This window comes from Amblyraja radiata, unplaced genomic scaffold (assembly GCF_010909765.2).
Source record: "Amblyraja radiata isolate CabotCenter1 unplaced genomic scaffold, sAmbRad1.1.pri S131, whole genome shotgun sequence".
NCBI lineage: Eukaryota > Metazoa > Chordata > Chondrichthyes > Rajiformes > Rajidae > Amblyraja > Amblyraja radiata.
In genome coordinates this window covers 160,760-179,537 of record NW_022630117.1, presented here as the reverse complement: position 1 = coordinate 179,537, position 18,778 = coordinate 160,760, and the positions used below count along the sequence as shown (strand labels likewise).

The 18,778-nt window shown below is 49.3% G+C and overlaps 1 protein-coding gene and 1 long non-coding RNA gene across 2 annotated transcripts in view; one reads left to right on the top strand and one right to left on the bottom strand.

Moving 5' to 3' along the window:
* The window catches only part of LOC116969229 (NACHT, LRR and PYD domains-containing protein 3-like), a 256,184-nt gene that overhangs the window by 82,070 nt on the left and 155,336 nt on the right, over positions 1–18,778 (bottom strand). The window lies entirely within an intron of this gene.
* On the top strand, positions 5,128–14,970 carry LOC116969238. Its single transcript, XR_004410689.1, has 3 exons — positions 5,128–5,139; positions 13,902–13,903; positions 14,789–14,970. It is a non-coding gene; the product is annotated as an uncharacterized LOC116969238 (long non-coding RNA).

Below are 18,778 nucleotides of genomic sequence, written 5' to 3'. Positions count from 1 at the left end.
ATAACGTTTTTAATACTGAAGATATGAAAGTGAATTAGGTGTCAAATTAAACTTCCTTTTATGCTTTATCTGATGGGATAAATTGCAGACTTGATTGTGGAAATCGGGGTAAGTGTGAGAGACATGTACCCAACTTCAGAATTCCAAACGTGAAGCAAAATGAAGGTAAAGAGAAGCGAGAACTGAAGGGACAACAACAGCTAAAGTGCTTGGTAAACATTGGCCGTGCAGATATCGGAATTGAAAATATTGGGAATTATCGCGTTTGCTCACTGCATTTCATCAACAGTAAGGCATTATTTGTGTTTTTTCTTGATTCCTTTGTTATCTAAAAAGTCTCAGAAGTGATAAATCTGGCTGTAAATTTTGCTTCGGAGGCGTTTTCATTTTGCATGTAAAACCCACTTGAGATCCATGGGCGATTTAAAAATTTTACAGCCAGATTTATCACTTCTGAAACTTTTTAGATGCCAAAGGAATCAAGAAAGAACACAAATAATGCCTTACTGTTGATGAAATGCAGTGAGCAAACGGCCAATGTTCGCCAAGCACTCGGGCTGTTGTTGTCCCTTCAGCTCTCGCTTCTATCTACCGTAATTTCTCCTCGCTTTTGGAATTCTGAAGGAGGCTAAATGTCTCTCAAGCTTATCCCGATTTCCATAATTATTTACAGCGCAAAAATTGACCATTTTGGCGGGTTTTAACGGGCCCGCTACGCTGGAAACACTGGTGAGTGCCTACCTGCAGTTCATCGCTTGTACTCCACTTGGAGTAGCGTAGCAACAGTACGGGTCATGGGTCGTGATCCGACTGCTGTGAAACCTCCCTATAGGAGCAAATTCAAAATGTAAGTTACATTAAACAATTAACGTATATGTAAGAAAAGCAATTTCAGTCTAAATCAGTGTGACGTTTTTAAACAGTTATGTAATCATCTTGTTAAAAAGGATTATTCAAATATAAATAAATATTGAAAAATATGTCCACGTTTGAAAAAGAAAATAGAAAGGAGAGCACTTTTACATTAAACAATTAATTTTTACAAAATGTATTTATTTATTGCTTGTTTTTGATTTTTAAAACCCCCACTGCCCTGTCCTTTCTTTTTCAAACGTTGTCATTATTGACTTTTCCATTTTATATCCCCGCTACGATCTATCCTCAAAGTCACGAGTAAGCGGATCGGCGGCGAGGTTTTCCAGGCGAGTGCCCTCGAGCATGAAGGGCGAAGACAGTCGCTGAAGTTTAGAAGGATGAGGGGGAGATCTTATAGAAACATATAAAATTATAAAAGGACTGGACAAGCTAGATGCAGGAAAAATGTTCCCAATGTTGGGCGAGTCCAGAACCAGGGGCCACACAGTCTTAGAATAAAGGGTAGGTCATTTAAGACTGAGGTGAGGAAAACCTTTTCACCCAGAGAGTTGTGAATCTGTGGCCATTTGGTACTGAGATGAGGAGAAACTTTTCCGCCCAGAGTTGTGAATCTGTGGAATTCCCTGCCACAGAGGGCAGTGGAGGCCAAGTCACTGGATGGATTTAAGAGAGAGTTAGATAGAGCTCTAGGGGCGAGTGGAGTCAAGGGATATGGGGAGAAGGCAGGCACGGGTTATTGATAGGGGACGATCAGCCATGATCACATTGAATGGCGAATGGTGCTGGCTCAAAGGGCCGAATGGCCTCCTCCTGCACCTATTTTTCTATGTTTCTAAAAGTCGCGCTAGTGGGACAGGCCCTTCGGCCTTTGCTGTCTGCTCCAAATTCACAAGGTCAATATAGGAGCAAATTCTAAATGTAAATGAAACAATTCATGTAAATGTAAGAAAAGCAATTTCTTAACGCTCTAAATCACCGCGACTTTTTTAAACAGTTATGCAATCAGCTTTTCATAAAAGATTATTCAAATCAAGTTCAAGTTCAAGTGAGTTTATTGTCATGTGTCCCTGTATAGGACAATGAAATTCTTGCTTTGCTTAAGCACACAGAAAATAGTAGGCATTTACTACAAAACAGATCAATGTGTCCATATACCATGATATAAATATATACACACATGAATAAATAAACTGGTAAAGTGCAAATAACAGAAAGTGGTTATTAATAATCAGAGTTTTGTCCGAGCCAGGTTTAATAGCCTGATGGCTGTGGGGAAGTAGCTATTCCTGAACCTGGTTGTTGCAGTCTTCAGGCTCCTGTACTTTCTACCTGAAGGTAGCAGGGAGATGAGTGTGTGGCCAGGATGGTGTGGGTCTTTGATGATACTGCCAGCCTTTTTGAGGCAGCGACTGCGATAAATCCCCTCGATGGAAGGAAGGTCAGAGCCGATGATGGACTGGGCAGTGTTTACTACTTTTTGTAGTCTTTTCCTCTCCAGGGCGCTCAAATTGCCGAACCAAGCCACGATGCAACCGGTCAGCATGCTCTCGACTGTGCACCTGTAGAAGTTAGAGAGAGTCTTCCTTAACAATCTGACTCTCCGTAGTCTTCTCAGGAAGTAGAGGCGCTGATGAGCTTTTTTGATAATTGCGTTAGTGTTCTCGGACCAGGAAAGATCTTCAGAGATGTGCACGCCCAGGAATTTGAAGTTCTTGACCCTTTCAACCATCGACCCGTTGATATAAATGGGGCTGTGGGTCCCCCTCCTACTCCTTCCAAAGTCCACAATCAGTTCCTTGGTTTTGCTGGTGTTGAGGGCCAGGTTATTGCGCTGGCATCATATGGACAGTTGCTCGATCTCTCTTCTGTATTCTGACTCATCCCCATCAGTGATACGCCCCACAATAGTGGTGTATAATATAAATCCCTCTCCCTCACTCCACAATATAAATAAATATTGAAAAAATCGTCCACGTTTTGGAAAATAAAATTGACCTTTTTGAAAATGGTTTAAATCGAAATAATGAATGTAATCGAAAAATAAAAAGATTTTCAAAACAGCAACAAAAAATTGTTTTTTATAGATAGTGAATGCGATCGAAAAATATAAAGATTTTCAAAACAAAAAGCAAAAACCCAGTGTTTTTATCGATAGTCGGCTTAAAAAATGGTTTAAATCGAAATAATGAATGAAATCGAAAATAAAAAGATTTTCAAAACAAACGTGTCAAATGAAAACTAAAAAGCGGCAGAAATGCAGCGTCGTGTTGAAGGGGGAGAGAGATAAGGGAGAGAGGGGAGGAGGAGGAGCGGAAGAAGAAGGGGAGAGGGAGAGAGAGAGGGAAGGAAGAGGGGAGGAGGAGAAGAGTGAGGAAGAGAGAGAGGGGGAAGGAGAGAGAGAGGAGGAGGAGAGAGAGAGGGAGGAAGAGAGAGAGAAAGGAGGAGAAGAGGGGGGAAGAGAGAGAGAGGGGAGGGAAGAGAGGGGGAAGAGGGAAGAGAGGGGGGAAGGAGAGAGAGGGGGAAGGAGGAGAAGAGGGGGGGGGAGAGAGGGGGAGAGAGAAGGAGAAGGAGAGGGGTGAGAGAGAGAGGAGAGAGGAGGGAGGAGAGAGAGGGGAGAGAGGGGGAAGGAGGAGGAGGGAGGAGGGGGAAGGGGAAGGAGGAGGGGAAGGAGAGGAGGGAGAGGAGAGGAGAGAGGAAGGGAAGAGAGTGAGGAAGCGAGCGGGGGGCCCGGAGTCGAAGAGCGGAAGGGGCGAGAGAGGGGGGGGGCGATGGATTGAGGCCGCTCGGGGGAGGACGGCGCCGAGTGAGTCCGAGAGAGGGGGACGGTAGCGGGGGCCCCGCTGTCCGCTGAAGCTAGGCCTGGGGAAGGAGAAGAGCGGGTGGGAGAAGGCGGAGAGGAGGAGAAGAGGGGTGGAGGAAGGAAGAGAGGGGGAAAGGAGGAGGAGGAGAGGGGGAAAGGAGGAGGAGTAGGAGGGGGAAGGAGGAGAAGAGAGAGGGGGAAGTGAGGAGAAGGAGCAGCGGGGTGAAAAGGAGGGAGGAGGAGAGGGGGAGGCGGGGGGCGAGAGGGGGGAGGATGAGGGGGAAGGACGAGGGGAGAGGGGGGGAAGGATGGAGGCGGGAGGTGGAGGAGGGAGGGGGAGAGGGGGAAGGGAAAAGGAGTAGGGGGAAGGAGGAGGAGGGAGGGGGAAGGTGGAGGAGGAGGAGGGAGGAGACGGGGAAGGAGGGAGGGGAGGAGAGGGGGAAGGAGGAAGCGAGGGATGAAAGTGAAGGTGGATGTGGGGAAGTGAATGAATGAATGAATGGAACGAGCGACCGTTGGTGGAGAATGTTCTGGAATCTTCTGCCCGGCGGGAAACGCGCGACGGCGACGGTTGAGGGGACGTGGATCGGGCGGGAAATAACGCGCAGGCGCGTGAGTGAGCGGGCGCCGACAGTTGGTCCGGGCCGGGAATGTTGTGGAACGTTGCGTGTTGACGTCACTGGGCCTCGCTCACTCGCTCGCTCGCGCCGTTGCCCGGGAGCGGCCGCTGGTGACGACAGCTTGAAGCCGGGAGCGGGAGCGGGAGCGGGAGCGCGCGTGAGCAAAGGGGCGTCGACAGTTGGTCCGGGCCGGGAAGCGTGTTGCGTGTTGACGTCACTGGGCCTCGCTCACTCGCTCGCGCCGTTGCCCGGGGGCCGGGAGCGGCCGTTGGTGACGACAGACAGACGACACATTCAAACCGGGAGCGCGAGCGAGCGCGTTGGACCGACCCCCCTATTCAGAATTAAACTGTCGACAGTTGTTCGGCCCGGGAGCGGGAGCGGGAGCGGGAGCGGCCAATGGTCGACTACAGCAGGACCGTGCGGGTAACGGACATTGACAGGTGTGTATGTGTGTGTGTGGGGGGTGGAGGAAGCTGACGCCGGGCGTTGTGGGGCCCGGGAGCGAGTGTAATACAGTTGTGGGGCCCGGGAGCGAGTGTAATACAGTTGTGGGGCCCGGGAGCGAGTGTATTACAGTTGTGGGGCCCGGGAGCGAGTGTAATACAGTTGTGGGGCCCGGGAGCGAGTGTAATACAGTTGTGGGGCCCGGGAGCGAGTGTAATACAGTTGTGGGGCCCGGGAGCGAGTGTATTACAGTTGTGGGGCCCGGGAGCGAGTGTAATACAGTTGTGGGGCCCGGGAGCGAGTGTATTACAGTTGTGGGGCCCGGGAGCGAGCACCTTGCGGCTGCGCGCGCATGCTTGGGGAGGCGGGGCCCCGCGCGCTGCCTCTTCCAGCCAAGTCGAGCGGCCGTTGGGAACGCGCACGCGCGGGGGTCGATTGTTGGCGCCGATTTGAAGGGCGGCCTCGACACCGTCATGGTGTTGGTCCACTACATCTACAGCTCACTGTTCTGCTGTAAATTATCTGTCTTGCTTCACCTTCCCCAATAACACAGAAAGGTGAGGACATATTATTGTTTTATGTCCATATTATTCTGTCCTCAATATGGTGGTTTCTGTTTGGGGAGAGGAGAGGGGGGGAGAGGAGAAGGGGAGAGGAGAAGGGGGGGAAGGAGAGGAGAAGGAGGGGAGGGGGAGGAGAAGGGGGTGAGGGGAGAGGAGAAGGGGGTGAGGGGAGAGGAGAAGGGGAGAGAGGGGAGGGGGAGAGGGGAAGAGGAGAGGAGAAGGGGGCGGGTAAAGAGAAGGGAGGGTGGAGAGAGGAGAGGGGGCAGTGTAGGAGGGGGGTAGATAGGGAGGGGGTAGAGAGGGGATATAGCGCGTCTCCGTTGCTCTGTATCTGCACCTTTGACTATAATCACCACCACTGGTTGTCACAAACGTATCCTACACCCACTAGGGACAATGTTTACATTCACCAAGCCAATTAACCTACAAACCTGTACGTCTTTGGAATGTGGGAGGAAACCGGAGATCTGGGAGAAAACCCGCGCATGTCACGGGGAGAACGTGCAAACTCCGTACAGACAGCGCCCGTAGTCGGGATCGAACCCGGGTCTCCGGCGATGCATTTTGCTGTAAGGCAGCAACTCTACCTGTTGTACGCGCCACCGTGAATCCCCGGGGAGAGTGGCGCCGTTTGTCAACCGGGTCTCCGCTCATCAGTGAAGGGGTTCCTGCAGCCGCAGCTGCCCGGTGACGCCCCGAGTTTATGCATCACCGGGCAGAGAGGGGTCTGCCGTGGGGAGCAGCAGAATGAGGCCAGTCGGCCCATCTAGTCTACTCCGCCATTCAATCATGGTTAGACACAAAAAGCTGGAGTAACTCAGCGGGACAGGCAGCATCTCTGGAGACTAGGAATGGGTGACATTTCGGGTCGAGACCCTTCTTCAGTCTGGTTACGGTTAAGGGAAACGAGAGATATAGACGATGATTTTTTTCTTAGACTCAATCACGGCTGATCTATGTCTCCCTCTCAACCCCATTCTCCTGCCTTCTCCCCATAACCCTGACACCCGTACGAATGAAGAATCTGTCAATCTCCGCCTTAAAAATACCTAATGGCAGCCGTCTGCGGCAATGAATCCCACAGATTCACCACCCTCCAGCTCAAGAAATTCCTCATCATCTCCATTCTAGAGGTACATCCTTTAATTCTGAGGCTAGACTAGTGGTCCTAGACTCTCCCACTGGTGGAAACATCCTCTCCACATTCACTCTGTCCAAGCCTTTCACTATTTGATGGGGCGTGGAGGGTGCAGAGAGGGTTCGTGAGGATGGGGGCGGGGTTTGTAGGGTGCAGAGAGGGTTTGGGAGAGAGGGGAGAGGATGCAGAGAGGGTTCGGAAGGGATGTGGAGAGTGCACAGGGTTTGGGAGAGGGTGGGATGTGGAGGACGCAGAGAGGGTTCAGTATGGTCGGGATTGGGTGTGGAGGGTGAAGTGAGGGTTCTGGTGGGTAAGGATGGGGTGTGAAGAGAGGGTTCAGTAGGGTCGGGATTGGGTGTGTAGGGTGAAGAGAGGGTTCAGTAGGGTCGGGATTGGGTGTGTAGGTGAAGAGAGGGTTCAGGAGGGCGAGGATGGGGTTCAGGAGGGTGAAGAGAGGGTTCAGGAGGGTGAAGAGAGGGTTCAGGAGGGTGAGGAGAGGGTTCAGGAGGGGGTATGGAGGGTGAGGAGAGGGTTCAGGAGGGGGTATGGACGGTGAGGAGAGGATGGGGATGGAGTGTGGAGGGTGAGGAGAGGGTTCAGGAGGTTGAGTCTGGGGTGTGGAGGGTGAGGAGAGGGTTCAGGAGGGTGAGGATGGGGTGTGGAGGTTGTCGAGAGGGCTCGGCAGGGTGGGGATAGGGTGGGTGGGTGACAGCATGGTGCCAGATGGGGTGACTGTGAAATGTGAGACCATCCTCGCCAGCAGACAATGAAGCAGCAATGCTGTATTCTGTGAATGTTTTTGTACTATTATACAATGAACATGGTGCCTTGCTACAGCAGCAACAAGAGTATTAGATAACATTTATTGACATAAATAAGGAATAATATTGCATCACGTTTCATCAGACTGGCGTTGCCGCGTGTAGCGAGACCGATGTTCTTTAATGTTTAGATGAATGAGGGGTGACCTGAATGAAATGTCCATAGATTGGATGTATGCCGGGTGGTATGTTATGCTGCATGTAAAAATATAATTGTACCATTGTACATGTGAGAATTTAACACTCTTGACTCCTGGTTATTCCCCTGTGAAGAGTCCAGATCTAGGGGTCAGAATCTGTGACTGGGGTGGTGGTCGGTGTGTTTCTGGGGTGGCTTGTTTCTGACTCTGAGGAACGGTGGAACAATGCAGGGATGCCCAGCTCCACCCAGCGTAAATGTGCTTGGGGTTCATGTCTTCATCACTGTATCTACCAGTGGTACCTCCATCCCCCAGCTACCGTTGGTCATTCGCGGTTTCAATACATTGAGGACAGAGGAAGCCAATTATTTGACCAACAGTGTCTTTGCCGGTTGTGCAAGAGTTCATCGGCCAGATCCCACCTTCTGGTAACCAGTCTTCAAGCACACATTTTAGTGTATACGTTTCTTTACATGTAATTTTGGCTGAGTTCCAGATCTGTACTGATCCTGTGGTGGGAGAAACGTTTCACCAGGTCTACAATCTTTCAGCTAATTCGTGTATCACCGTGCTACCCTGTATTTGACCGAATTACTCAGGGAAAGTGGTCCTCCCCCTTTCGTCCCTCATCTCATTACTCTATACAGCTCAATTGATGCTCTCGTGAAATTTAGCCTTTCCAATAATTTATCAAACTTCCAAATACAGTTAATAATTTCCAAACTTATTCCAATTTTACTTCGCAGTCACGTGAGTGACTACGTGAAGAACCCGCTCAGTGCGCATGCGCGACATTACGCCAGCAGTGCAACAGCGGCTGCCACGGGATTAAGGCTCTCCCGTTACAGGATGAACCGGACCGTCAGGTGAGTACCCTGAGGTCGGGTTTTCTTTTACAGGTGAGCCTTTTTCTGCTTGTGTTTTTTACAGGCAGAGAAAAAGGCTCTGGAACAAAACTGTCCCCCGTTTTCCCGTTGGGGAGGGGGGCAGCAACAGGCGGTAGGAGCGTTACCCGGTGTTCCGTAATTCCCCGACACCGTGCCGAGGCCAGCCCGCTAGTACCTGAAGCAGCGGGCTGGACGCATAGCCACTCGAGAGGCATCCGGCAGGTGTTCCCGATGTCGGACGGGATGTCTCTCCATCCGCACGGGGAGAGAGAGAGCCGCCTGAGCCGCTGGAGCGGCTCACGGAGCAGGTGCCTGCGAGACGCGCTGCTTGAGGGGCGCTCTCGCTACTACAAGGCACAACAGCTCCAGAAGAACCTGTCCCCCGCTCGACTCCAGCGGAGGAGCGTTCCATTGCAGGGGGGGCAGCAACAGGCGGTAGGAACAATTACCGGTCGCACCGCTATCCCCATCACCGCGCCGAGCCCAGTCCCGCTAGTGCCTGAACTGCGGGCTGGATGTCTAGCCATCCGAACAGGCATCCGGCCGGTGGCGTCCGATTCGTCGGACGGGGACATGTCTCCACCTAAATGGAGGAGAGACAGCCGCCTGAACTGCATCCAACAGCAATTGGAGCAGCTCCAGCGAGATGCGCAGAAAGAGCGCTCTCGCGGAGGGAGGTCAGGCACCCCCTCCACAGTGCTTCATGCACTGCCCTCTGCTCCCTCATTACTGGAGGCTAGCATTGGTGACCAGGGCTGGGCTGGTCTGGAACAGGGGCAGGCGGACGAATTCGGGAGTATGCCAGGGGTGCAGGAACATGAAGAGCTGTTGGGTGTGATGGACCGCTTGTAGCAACCCCACGGGCTGGAGCACCGCTGGAACCAAGAATGGCGGCCAGCATCAACCATTACTGGAAAAGGTGCTCGCTGAGGCGCTGAAACAACACAGCACCGGAAAACGGTGAGGCCCACAAAGTAAAAAGTGTCAACAGCCAAATCTGGGGGCATGTGGGTCACACATCCAGACCCAAGAACTCAAGCTACAGCGGATCCTAAGGCTCCTGACGTCAGCCATCACAGCCTTTGCTCGTTCCGTGGAAACCACGGAGATGGATACCTGCCAGCAGGATGTGCTGGCATTAATGTGTACCACACAATTTGAGATCAACAATCTCCGGAGGGAAACATAAGACCTGCCCTCAATCCCAAATTTGCTGGCTTGTGTAAAGCCCCAGCTGCGGAGACGGACGCGCTGCTATTTGGGAAAGATTTCAATAAAAAACTGAAGGAGATGCAGGAAGCATCAAAAACCTTCGGCCTAATGAGGGCAGGCCCCGGGACGAGCAAACCAAGACCTCCGATACCCAAGCGGCAGCACCCCACGGCATCCACCAGTCGACGTCCGCAATATGGGACTGGTGAACGCTTGGGGTCCGCACATTATCCCCAAAGATCTTTCAGATCAGGGCCCGCAGCGGACCCTCGGGAAAATGCGCCTCCCCCCAACATCGCCAGCACGTCAGAACAAAATCTTCAGGAAAATGAAGAAACAGAATCGCCAATAACCATGGAGGTAGGTGGGTCTGGTCCCTACCAGCATATAGAGAATAAGGGTGCTTTATTAACAGGGGGGAGATTACACTTGTTTAAAGAAGCATGGGGTATGGTCACGAGTGACAAGTATATACTCAACAACATTACAGGATATAAAATACAATTCATGTCAGAAAAAACGCCGCCAGTTCAACAATGGCCCCAAAGGGTATTTCTCCCTCCGTCAAAGAGAAACGCGAGGGACAAGCTGAACTGGTGAGACTTATCACAAAGGGGGTCATCGAAAAGACCAAACATGAACCTTTGGAATTTGTATCGAATATATTCACTAAAACCAAAAAGATGGTGTCTGTCGCATCATCATTGACTTAACATCACTAAACAAATTTGTTAAGTATATACATTTCAAAATGGAGACATATGTTACTGCCAAACAACTGAATTCCAAAGGACACTTCATGGCAAGCATTTATCTTAAAGATGCTTACTATCTAGTACCCATATACAAGGATCATCGCAGATACCTAAAATTTATCTGGATGGTACAAAGCATTGCCCTATGGGCGAACTTCAGCCCAAGATTATTCACCAAAATATTGAACCCAGCCATGGCAATACTAAGAAAACAAAAACATATTGTCATGGCATATCTGGAGGATATTCTCATAGTAGGGAAAACGATGGAATTGGCTGTGGCAGCAGTATCAGCTACAAAACAGCTCCTCGAAACTCTGGGGTTCGTCCTACATCCAGATAAATCTAAGTTGAAGCCATCCACTATTATGGACTACCTGGGCTTCACAATTAACTCAGTCCATATGACTGTTACCTTGCCAAAGGCAAAATGGTTGAATTAGCACAATCATGCAACAAATTAATGGTCAATGAGCGACCAACTATTCGACAAGTAACAAGAGTAATTGGGGAAATGGTAGCAGCATTTCCGGCTACACAATTCGGACCTTTGCACTATCAAAAATGTTTACAGAGAGCAATGGTACGGGCAATAAAACGACATACAGGTCACTATGATCGTGTCATGAACTTACCCACTGAAGCAATATCAGAGCTACAGTGGTGGGCAGAAAACGTTTGGCATAGTTTCAGCCCTATCTTTATCACTAACCCTACTTTAGTTATTCAAACAGATGCCAGTGCTCAAGGCTGGGGAGCGACTAACTCCATATCCAGCACAATTGGTAGATGGACTAAACTAGAGTCATCATTACTACTTACACTGGGCATTAACTATCTAGAGATGTTGGGCGCCTTTTATGGTTTAAAAGCATATTTATCTAATATGCAGCACTTGCATGTTCGGTTACAAATTGATAAATACTACGGTGATGGCTTATATTAACCATATGGGTGGCATAAAATCATTATCATGCGACAAATAGGTCAACATGATTTGGCAATGGTATGTCGAAAGACATATTTGGCTATCAGCTACTTACCTACCAGGTAAGCTAAACACCCATGCCATGAGAAAATTAAACGTCTGGGTTGCAAGTTTGAACAGACCTTACCTGGAACTGGGATTGTCCAAACAAACCATCACCACCATGTCGGCATCCCTTCGAACATCCACCAAGAGGCAGTACTTAACCAGCATCAAAAAAGGGAGAAGTACTGCCAGGAAACATGGACAACATACGCAACAGCTACAGCCACCAACATACTGGAGTTCCTGGCCATCTACACCGCGATGTAGGGATCAGCTACAGTGCCATCAACACAGCGCAGAGTGCTCTTTCTGCTTATCCCAAACCAGCGGCAGGACAACAGGCGATGGGATCCCATCCACTGGTGGTAAAACTGATGAAGGGCATTTACAATATCAAGCCCTAAGCCCAGGTATACCCATATTTGGGATATCAGTGTGGTCCTGACATATCTCAGGGAATGGCCACCAGCCAGATCCCCCGGCCTCGAGCAAGCTACACTAAAGACGCTCATGTTGATGGCACTTGTATCCGCTCAGAGGGTCCAGTCACTACACCTATTGCGACTGGACAACATGATCACAGCTCCAGACCAGATCTGTCGTTATCCAGCGACTGGTCAAACAGAGCAGACCGGGAACACCTAATCCAGTCGTGGCTTACCCACCAGAACCACGGTTATGTGCCATGACCCACCTACTATCCTACATAGACACAACCAGAATATTCGAGGGAGATGAAAAGCCTTGTGGGTCAGTCACAAAAACCTTATGGTGGGGTACGAGCCAAACCATTGCGAGATGGCTCAAGCAGGTGCTAAAAACTGCTGGGATAAACACTAACATGTACAAATTTTATTCCACCAGGGCAGCATCCATGTCGACGGCTAAAGAATGGACATGCCTATAGACCACATCCTGGCTACAGCAGGATGGTGGGAAGTGAAAAGACCGTTCAGAAATTTTATAATAAGCCGTTGGCAAAACCTGGTTTATTTGCAGTAATGATTTACAAACTGCAAATATTTAATTTAAGCCCAGGGGAGCAACTTAATTCTTTGTTGTTATTGTTTAAAAAATACCATTGTGTTTTCTACAAATAGACTCATTGGTTCATTACGATAACATTTCCTCCCTCAAGAACTTCGGCAGTGAGTGAAATGAAACTGTTACACGGTTTGAAATCACAGAGCTTTGAAATCTTCACGTAGTCACTCACGTGACTCCGAAGTAAAATAGTAAGATTAAACGAGAATTTACCAGTTTGAAGTTTGATCTGTATTTTATGAGGAGGTACGATGAGGGATTACGTGCCCTCCGCTCCCACCCTCATTATATGGATCAAACTAATACATTGATGTCTCCTTATCTTTACTATGTTTACTTCAAAATAACTGTGTCTATCTGTGATTCCACACCGCTGCTTGGAAGTATGCCGCGCCTGCGCACTGAGCGGGTTCTTCACGTAATCCCTCATCGTAACTCCTCATAAAATACAGATCAAACTTCAAACTGGTAAGTTCTCGTTTAATCTTACTATTAACCACCTAACAGCCGGTGACTTTGCCAATGTTAACCTTTCTTGGAATTAGAAATGTGTGGTAAATGTGTGAGTTGTGTTTACGTGTCGGAACGGCATTTGTTTTATTTGAGCAGAGGTTGTGAGCAGCCAATTCCACCCACGACATGTGACATGTTCTGTTGGTGGAGAGAGTTCACCATTTGGACTCATCGTTATTTTAAAGTAAAGGTGGTGTGCAACCTAAATGGAAACTTGATGTTGTGTTTTCCGGTTTGATATTAGACCTGCAGCATCTGTGGGTTTGAGTTTAGACCTGCAGCATCTGTGGCTTTGTTTAATTTCCTTCCTGCCATGATGAAGCAGTGCGCATGTGCACAGGCTGGCAAGTCACCGGATGGGCGTCGTTTCCTTCCTGCCGACCGACCTGTTGCAGCGGCGGGGGAAGAGAGAAGAGAAGAGAAGAGAGGGAGTCCACGGGCTGGGGGAGCGGGAAGAGGAGAGGAGAGGAGAGGAGAGGGACTCCACTGTCCAGGCCGCTGTGGGGAGCGAGGCCCACAGCGGTGTCTGAGCGGATGGGGAGACTCAGGGCCGGGGAGCGAGGACAGCAGATTGACATCCATCCATCCATCCATCCATCCATCGGTGAGTATTTTGTCTGCCGCTCCCCAGTGGACGGCTCTAATCTTGGGGAGAGACTTGGGTTAAATTCCCCATTGAATGTGATTTGTTCTTGTCTGTCTGCAACACATTGAATTTATTGTTGTGAGTAAATGTGTCCCAGTGATAGTTTGAAGCAGAAAAGTCATGTTCCACAACAGCTGTGTTTTGTCATTGGATGTGTTTGTGTAGATGCTGCAAATCACACAGACTTCTATAAAGTTGGAACTAACAGTTGATGTGGTGAATGCGCTGAGCCTCTGGTGGAGTCAAAGCAAATGTCCCAGTTTGTTTTACACTTACTAAATGGCTCAATGTTCAGGGAACTGTTTCATAATGAACCCGTCAGCTTGTTATTTCCAGTTTCAGATATTTTTGCTGATAAACGTCCTCAATTGCCAGAGTAAAGGCCTTTCTGATCCTTCTGTAAGAGGAGTTGCACATTTGTTTCGCCCTGTGGTCACAGATAAGACTAGTTCTGGTTCTAGTTGATCACTGCGCAAACAGTTCATCAGTTGTTATCGGGCGCAGGTCGGAGTGAGTAGAGTGGTGATTACATTTTAAAGTGGGTCTTTTTCACCAAGTTGAGGAGAACTACTTGCTCAATCCCCTTTTTAAATGACTTAACATCGGGAGCAGCACGTGTGTTGGGTGGTAACATTCCATTCCCTTATCGTCCTTGGGTAAAGGGAATATTGGTAGCAAGGTTTATTAAAATTTAGCCAGTTGAAGATGTAGGGACCATTATTTTGTCTTGTTTCATGGCAGTTGGTGCTCTGGGATGACGGGAGATTTGATGGCGTGATTTTGTGAATCTCCTTGTAAATTGCAATAAGTCTTAGCCAGATTCTGCGACTCTCTAGGTATCCCATCCGAGAGAAGTCAGCATATTATTCATGCTTGATTCATGCTTGATTAGTCATTACATACAAAGCGGGCTGCTCGGCGTTGTACTTTTTCCAGGGTGATGTTGCAGTTGTTGAAAGGATCCCATACGGCTCCACAATACACTAATTTGAGCCTGACAAAGGACTTGTAGGCATTCTCTTTGACGGATGTACAACATGCGTGAACATTTATTTTGAGTGGGCCGAGGGACAGTGCTCCCAGGATGATAGTAAAAGGAAAGGATACTTTGAGGATTTCGGATTTGCAACACAGAATGCGTTTTGTACATGTCAGTTGTCATTTCATTATTCAAATGAGTTGGGACTATTGGGTATGTGAGGGGAAATATGAAATTTGCACAAATCTATTGACCACTGTAGGATGACGTGTGACTTTCGCAACCGTTTTTTTGGGCATGGATTTTTAAAAAAGATATTGCTATTCCAGAAGATCTGAATGAAAAAGAGAATCATGCTGGAAACACTCAGCAGTTTGAGCAGCATTTGATTACAGTCCCAGTTCTGATAATGGATCATCTAACATTGCACTTCCATTGTTTTCTGCATGCACTATTTTAATCAATAAAGTAAATACACATACCCAAACTCCACAAACCTGACTGTCCCGGTAGACCCATTGTCTCTGCCTGTTCGTGCCCCACCGAACTCATTTCCACATAGCTTGACTCCATCCTATCCCCCTTGGTTAAATCACTCCCTACCTATTTTCAAGACACCTCAGACACTCTCCGTCGTCTCCGCGCATTCCATTCTCTAGGCCCTCACCCCCTCATCTTCACCATGGACGTCCAGTCACTCTACACCTCCATCCCCCACCAGGATGTTCTCAAAGCCCTCCGGTTCTTCCTCGACCAGAGAAGCAACCTATACCCGGCCACTGGCACTACACTCCGCCTAGCGGAGCTGGTCCTTACCCTCAATAACTTCACGTCCCATTTCCTCCAAATACAAGGCGTAGCTATGGGCATACACATGGGCCCCAGCTATGCCTGCCTCTTTGTCGGTTACGACGAGCAATCCTTGTTCAATACGTACCAGGGCCCCATCCCCGACCTCTACCTCCGCTACATCGACGACTGCTTTTGTGCCACCTCCTGCACCCACACACAACTGACTGACTTCATCCACTTCACCACTAACTTCCATCCGGCACTCAAATACACCTGGACCATTTCCGACACTTCCCTACCATTCCTTGACCTCACTATCTCCATTGCAGGTGATAGACTTCTGACCGACATCCACTATAAACCTACTGACTCCCATGGCTATCTGGACTAAACTTCTTCCCACCCTGCTTCCTGTAAGGACTCCATCCCCTACTCCCAATTCCTCCGTCTACGCCGCATCTGCTCCCAGGATGATGCGTTCCACACCAGGGCATCTGAAATGTCCTCATTCTTCAGGGAACGGCGGTTCCCCTCCTCCACCACAGATGAGGCTCGCACCAGGGTGTCTTCCATACCCCGCAGCTCTCTCTCCCCATCCCCCCCACTCGCAACAAGGGCAGAGTCCCCCTAGTCCTCACCTTTCACCCCACCAGCCGTCACGTACAACAAGTAATCCTCCGTCAGTTTCGCCACCTCCAACGTGACCCCACCACTCGCCACATCTTCCCATCTCCCCCCATGTCTGCCTTCCGCAAAGACCACTCCCTCCGCAACTCCCTAGTCAATTCTTCCCTTCCCTCCCGTAACAACCCCTCCCGGGTACTTTCCCTTGCAACCGCAAGAGATGCAACACTTGTCCCTTTACCTCCCCCCTCGACTCCATTCAAGGACCCAAGCAGTCGTTCCAGATGCGACAGAGGTTTACCTGCATCTCCTCCAACCTATCATTGCATCCGCTGCTCTAGATGTCAGCTGATCTACATTGGTGAGACCAAGCTTAGGCTTGACGATCGTTTCGCCGAACACCTCCGCTCGGTCCGCAATAACCAACCTGACCTCCCGGTGGCACAGCACTTCAACTCCCCCTCCCACTCCGTATCCGACCTCTCTGTCCTGGGTCTCCTCCATGGCCACAGCGAGCAACACTGGAAATTGGAGGAACAGCACCTCAAATTCCACTTGGAGAGTCTTCATCCTGGGGGCATGAACATTGAATTCTCCCAATTTTGTTAGTCCTTGCTGTCTCCTCCCCTATATCAGCCCTCCTGCTGTCTCCTCCCATCCCCCAGCCTTCGGGCTCCTCCTCCTTTTTCCTTTCTTCTCCCCGCCCCCCCACCCCCCATCAGTCTGAAGAAGGGTTTAGGCCCGAAACGTTGCCTATTTCCTTCGCGCCATAGATGCTGCTGCACCCGCTCAGTTTCTCCAGCTTTTTTGTGTACCTTCGATTTTCCAGCATCTGCAGTTCCTTCTTAAATACAAGTAAATACACATTGTCTTTATTACACTGGTAACAAATGCTAGTCATTTTCACTTGGCCAGATCACACACAGCCGTAAGATAACTAAATAAGTTTGCTTTAGATGCTAGATGTTGTTTAAAGGTAGGGAGAGATCACCTGTCCACAACTTGGATCGTTCAGGACCAGAAGTTGTACCATTTAATGCAGAATTGTATCTTTCAGCTATGATAATAGAGAATGTCCGCAAGATAGCAAAGGATAATCCCTGTTTGTTGAGGATGAATCAGTTGGAGAGTGCTGACAGGAACAGGTGTTTGGTCAACAGTTCAGTAGTTCAATATGCAACAGCACAGTGAAATTCTTTTAGCACATATTACACCTACAGGCATTGCCATTTTCAAAGTCCAAATCCGGCCCACCCTCGAGCTCGATGTACTGGTGCATTTCATGTGAACTGACCTCCCTCTCCTCACCCATCTTTGTTTCCCGTGGGGCGACTCCGCCTACCTTGAAGGTGCTGTGGGCACCTTCCTCGCGCCTGTGGGCCATTCCTCCCGCCTGACGTCCCCAGCTCTCTCCCGATAACGCCGTCCAATGAACATTTGGGCGGGTTTGGGCAGCGTCCTGTAGAGATGAAGACGGATGATTCTCCTGTGAAGTGGGACTGGTGGTGGTACTGCAGACATCACCTGACATCATGGAGATCCTGCAGAGTCCAGGCCTGGGATAGAATCCTTCTATTCTGGAATGGGAACTCCATGGATGTGGTGGAATGTGCATGGGAGCAGTGGGGATTACAGAGTTAGGACGTTTGCGGTTGGCCCATGAAATGGTTTAATTCCCGGTCCAGCTAGTGGGGAATTTGGCAATGGGTAACATGGTGGTGTGGAAGCTTTTGTCCTGGATGGCAGGGTTGTGGGAAGAATAGGGCCAGCAGGGTGTGACAGTAATTCCCCATCAGTGGGTATTTTTCCTCTTTCTCTGTGAGTTGAAGCCTCCAAACAGGTGAGATGTGGATGTTGGGGGTTGGCCGTGTTTGGTCTGGAATAGTGATACGGTGATCAGGGTGTTTGAAAGCTTCAGGGATCCGGCACAAATAATGAATTGCTGCCTTGGATAGATCAGATAATCTTATGGATGACAGGGCAGACATGAAGAGCTTGGTGGTCTACTTTTCTTGTTTGTTAATTTGCAGAGGTTTACCATCTTGTTTGGATGGGGTGTTTTCCACATCTCCGCTGCACTGTAATGCTGTTTGTTGGTTCACAAGGCAATGTTTTCCTTCACATTCAATTGTCACCTGATGGTTCTGTTAATATTGTTTATTCCAGAGCTACAGAGCTTGTGAACGCCTGTCGACATCATGGCTGAAGGTGGTAACTGGGAAGGTGATTCAGTGGCCTCTACATCAAAGAAACAAACAAGTTTGTGAACCTTCTGTGACATATATATGATGCTCTGACAGTGGGTGTACACCTGATGCAAGAAATGAGGTTCACACGGAAGTGGGAATAGGGAAGGGGCTGAGCCCAGAGAGTTGACATCTACAGGGACATCACCGTCACAGGTGGGCGGATGCAGGAATTGTCCGATAAATCAGCACTCTTTCTGGAAACATATGATCTGAGTTGCCGCCAAAGTTAAGTCAGAATATCAGAGTCCAGAATCAGATTCAGTGCGCAGAAATGAGCCTTTGACCCGTCTCCCTCCTGTCAATATCTCTACACTAATCCCATTTCTGAGCACTTGGTCTGTCTTCTACTATCAACTTATAGTTGGAATGGACATCCAGGTGCTCCTACAATGTTGTGACATAGTACCTGCCTCCAACACCACCTCAGGCAGTGGGTCCCAGACTGCAGCCATCACTGCTGAAAGATTCTTCCTGAAAGATCATCCTCTAAATCTCATGGTCCCCACATTAAATCCATGCCCCCTGGTGTTAACCACCTCTACTATGGAGAGAACTATAGCGGTGGCTTCAATAGGCCTGACTTTGGGAGAACTGGAGATGGGGACTGGACATTGTGCCTTCCCCCACAGTGGCAATCAT